The sequence below is a fragment of the Elephantulus edwardii genome, unplaced genomic scaffold, assembly GCF_000299155.1.
Source record: "Elephantulus edwardii isolate Elephantulus edwardi_28Jun2011 unplaced genomic scaffold, EleEdw1.0 scaffold00369, whole genome shotgun sequence".
Classification (NCBI taxonomy): Eukaryota; Metazoa; Chordata; class Mammalia; order Macroscelidea; family Macroscelididae; genus Elephantulus; species Elephantulus edwardii.
In genome coordinates, this window is record NW_006400119.1 from 1,470,481 (window position 1) to 1,475,392 (window position 4,912).

General features: G+C 39.2%; 1 pseudogene; it reads left to right on the forward strand.

The window, feature by feature from the left end:
* Window positions 1-2,076: 2,076 nt before the first annotated feature.
* Window positions 2,077-2,680, forward strand: LOC102860370 (annotated as a pseudogene).
* Window positions 2,681-4,912: the final 2,232 nt, after the last annotated feature.

Sequence of the window (4,912 nt, forward strand, 5' to 3'; positions counted from 1 at the left end):
AGCAAACCAAATATTTACAGCTTTAGAAGCCCTATGCAGCAGTCAACCTGGAGCAACAAAGGAAAGATAGGTAGAATTAGAAGACATGGAATGTGGCTAACAGCCTCCATGAACAACTGCCTCTTTTGTTGTTATACTGCAAGGACTAAAAGATGCACAGTTACAACTACTGAACATTTTAATCAATGATTCCATGAAGAATCCTGATCAAGAAGGAGAAAATACAGAACCAAACGTTCTCATGGTCTTCAGATTTCCTGGAGGAATTTATTGAAACTATTACCCTGAGATTATTCTAAATCCTAAAGCAAAAATATCCCCTGACATAATTTTAAGTCTTGCATGAAAACAAGAAAGTGTTCTGGGATTCCCATTCTTCTCAATGTTAGCCACCATTTGTTATGATCCACACTGTCACATGTCTTTGCTTAGGGAATAAAATACAAATAAACATTCTCCTGTTAGTCTTTGCTTTCAGCGAGGATCCATCTGACATCAGCAATGGTATTCCTGGTGTCACAGCCTCTTCTAAATTCAGTTTGAACTTCTTGAAGTTCTCTATGTACTGTTCTAGCCATTTTTAAATTCTCTTCAGTAATATTTTGCTTGTGTGTGATAATAATGATATTGCTCAATAATTTTCATATTCTATTGGAGCACCTTTCTTGGGAATGAGAAAAAAAATGAATCTCTTCCAGTTAGCCAGCCAGGAAGCTCTCCTCCAAATTTCTTGGTATAGACTAGTGAGCACATCCAAGGCTGCATCTGTTAGTTGAAACACATCAATCAGAATCCTATTGATTCCTGGTACCTTAGTTTTTTGCCAATGCCTACAGGGCAACGTGAACTTCTTCCTTCATTACGACTAGCTTCTGATTATATGGTACTTCCTGGTATAGTTCAATGTTGGCCAATTCTTTCGGGTACAATGATTCTATGTATTCCCTCTATCTTCTTTTGATGCTTCCTGGGTCATTCAATATTTTGTCCATAGCGTCTCTCAATATTGCGTCTAGAAGCTTGGATTCCCGCCCCCGAGTCCTTTCAGCTTGGGAAATGCCAAGTGAGTTCTTCCCTTTTTATTCTCCAATTCCAATTTCAATTTTCTGCATGTTCTATTATAATATTTTGCATTATCTTCTCTGGCTGCTTTTTGAAATCTTCTGTTTGGCTCTTTTATTTCAACATCTCTTCCCTTTCTTTTGACTTTTCAATGCTCTAGTGCAATTTCCAGGGTCTCTTCTGACATCCGTTTTGGTTTTTTATTTTTTCTCTATCTTTGTAGTGATCTTTTGCTCTCTTTGTGGATAATGCTGCTCATATATCGAAGCCTATACCTATACCCAGACCAAGAGACTGTTGTGTGAACAAAGGAAGGGAACGCTATATGGTTTAAAATTAAGAAAAGGTTGTATTCTTTCTCCAGATCTATATGCTGAGCAAATTATTCAAGAAGCTGGACTCTATGAAGAAGAATAAAGCAACAAGATTGGAGGAAGATTTATCAATAAGGTATGATATAAAGAAGACAAAATCTTGCTTGCTGAAAGTGAGTAGCTAGAGAAGATCAAAGAATACAGCCTTCAATATGGATTGCATCTCAATGTCAAGAAAACAAAAATTCCCACCACTGGAACAATAAGCAACATCATGATAGATGGAGAAAAGATTGAAATTGTCAACAACTTCATCTTACTTGGGTCCACAGTTCTTGGTGCCAGCAGTCATGTCAGGAGACATATCGCACCAGGAAAGTTTGTAGATTCTTGAGAAGCAATTATGTCAGTTTGAGGATAAAGTGCACTTGATTCAGGCCATGGTATTGTCAATCACTTGCATTGAATCTGAGAACTGGACAATGAAAAAGGATGATAGAAGAAGAATTAATGCCTTATGTGCTGAGTGTTGGAGTATTCGATACCCCACAGACTATGAAAAGAACAAACAGGTATGTCTTTGAAAAAGTGCAGCCAGAGTGCTAAACAAAGTTTTGCACACTGATAGAAACAATAGTGGAGGATTCGTGCGCACCAGCCAAATGCTTTTCTAAGCACCTGAAGCCGTCACCACCCACAGACAATGTTCTTGGGGCGTCTGACTTCTCAGCTGGTCAGGGCTGCTTCACAGGGAGGCCGAGGTCTGCCCTGGCCTGTCTCAAGGCTACCTGGTACCGCTGCCTGCAGGCTCCACTACAGCATGGATCCAGAGAGCCCAAGTGGGGCTATCTTGCTACCTGGCAGGGGGACCCAGCTGGACCTGGACGAGGTGTTGGTTCCCCGGAAGATGTCCATCAGCCCCCTGGAAAGCTGGCTAACTGCTCGCTGCCTCCTCCCCACTCTTGGTGCTGAGGCTCCAGGAACAGTGACTGCTACCCAGCTCTATAAGTGTCCACCTGGCCACTCAGAGGAGGGGACTGAGCAGGGGAGTAATGAGGTCTCAGATGTGCCCCAGATACAGTGTAAAAAAAATGCTAAAGATCCGCCGTTGGAAGATGAACCACCACAGGTACAGAAAGCTGGTCAAGAGGACTCGCTTCCTGCGGCGAAAGATCCGCGAAGGTCGCCTGAAACGGAAGCAGATAAAATTCGAGAGAGATCTACGGCGTATTTGGCTGAAGGCTGGCCTAAAGGAAGCCCCTGAAGGTTGGCAGATCCCCAAGATCTACCTGAGGAACAAATGAGCATTTCTACCCCACCTTTGTCACCATCTCCATCCCCATCACTGCTGCTGCTATCTTGTAATAAAAGATCAGAAAAATAAAAAAAAAAATAGTGGAGGACTGATAAGGATGAGAAATGAGGGAAAGGAGAGCAGAGGTGAGTAGATAGAAGGGTAAGGTGAAGGGAAAGGCAAGGTACAGTGATGATTTAATCAGATGTAGTAATAAATAGCATTGATCAATTGAAATTAATAATCTAATACCAAATGTATACGAATGAATCTTTGTACAAAGGTGGTGCCAAAGGTGAAGACGGAAGCTCTGCCCCTACCAAAATCTAAGCCAAAGCAAAGGTGTTAGAAGTCAGTCCTAAAAGGCATCCACAGTCACAAAAACAAAAAAAAATGATTTGCACATAACCTACCTTCCAATTACCTAAGATACTGAGACTCCAAAAGCAGCCCAAGTACCCCCAGAAGAACACGTTAGGAAAAACAAGCTTCACCATTATGTCTTCATCAACTTTCTCCTGACCAAGGAGTCAGCCATAAAGAAGACAGAAGATAATGGATATAGCACACCCATTTTTATTGCTGCATTGTTCACAATAGCAGAGATGGAAACGTATCAAGTGCCCATCAACAAATGAATGGATAGAAAAACTATGGTATGTCCACACAATGGAATACTACACAGCACTGAATAAAAGACACTCATAAAACATTACATAACATGGGTGTCTCTGGAGGACATTATGCTGAGTGAAATATCTCAGTCATAAAAAGATAAGTACTGTGTAACACCACTGTTATAAAACAGAACTGAAATCGAGTGTTGGGAGGAAACTAGGAAACTAGGTGACAGATTGTGAACACTGCATTAGAACAAATGAAGGAAAGAACTGTTTAAAAGGAATATATGATTAGGCATTGTTTGTATGACAACAGTCCAGAATAAGAGGTACATTGAAAAGTGGACTGGGGAGGGGAGGAGGGGAAATTGTACAACAATGAAAGAATACTTTTTAAAAAAGAAGTTAACTGAGGGAAACGAGGAGGGTGAGGTAGAAAGAAAAATGTGTAATAATAATGAAAATATAACTTTTCTCTAAAGTTTCATTAAAATAACAAAAAAAGTATGAGTATTAATAAGAATGCAAATGAACATTTTTTATATCTTTATTGTATCAACTAGATACCATTTTCCTCTTAAAGGAAAATACATATTACTTTACATGAACACTTAACCAAGAAACTGTGATATGAACAGAGCACGGGAATCCTGCATGGTTTTAAAATCAGGAAAGGTACAACAGATTATTCTATTAGTTGCAAAAGAGTCCTTTTTGCTTAAAGAGGTTAAGTGTTGATTTCAAACCATCACAGGATGTTTAAGGAAAAATCCATTGCCTACTGCATAGATATTAGTTTTCTATTATTTTATTGTTGATTACAAAAGGACATCATATTTATTCATTATTATCTTATAGATATGAGAGGAAAGGTAGGGTTATGGAGATCAGGTCCCTCCACCAGTATTTAAGATTGAATCCATTACAAAGGATTCTAGGGTTGATTGGCATTATTTATTCTGTGATATCAAGCAGCTTCCTAGAGTGCTAATTCAAGTCCTGATGAAGAAACTGCATTTCTTTTGCCCCTTATTAAGATCATTCATTTAGTCACTGTATGAGACATTGCACATACTTAGGAGACTAGCTCAAGACCATGGTTCTAAAAAAAAATCTTAGAAGCACCTAGTTAAACATAAGACTGTAGATAGGGTTATTCTATGTCAGGGTGCAGGTTTGATTTTCCTACACCTTTAAATGCTAAATGATTTCTCATTGTTTGGTTTCTTCCCAAGGAAGAAAGAAAGCAGAAAGAATGGCTAGAAAATTGGAAATGGTGGTGTTCTTAGAGTCCTGCCAGCTTTTAACCTGTCTCAGTATTTCTATTGCAACAGCACTAGAAAACAAAGACAGTTAACCATGACTCTAAGCTTCCACTTACTCTAAATTAGTTAATTCCGATTATGGATCTCCTCACCCTCACAAACTCACTGTCACTTCTCTGAGTCATTAAATTCAGCTTCTCTTTCAGGGGAAGAAACACATCAAGCTTCTGTGTGTGTGTGTAACAGGTATTATGTAAAGTTTTGCAGTGTAAACAGTGTTTATATTACAATCCTATAGATAACATACTCATGAGAGTTAGACGTCTGCATCATTCAAGCATTCTTCTACCATGTTGG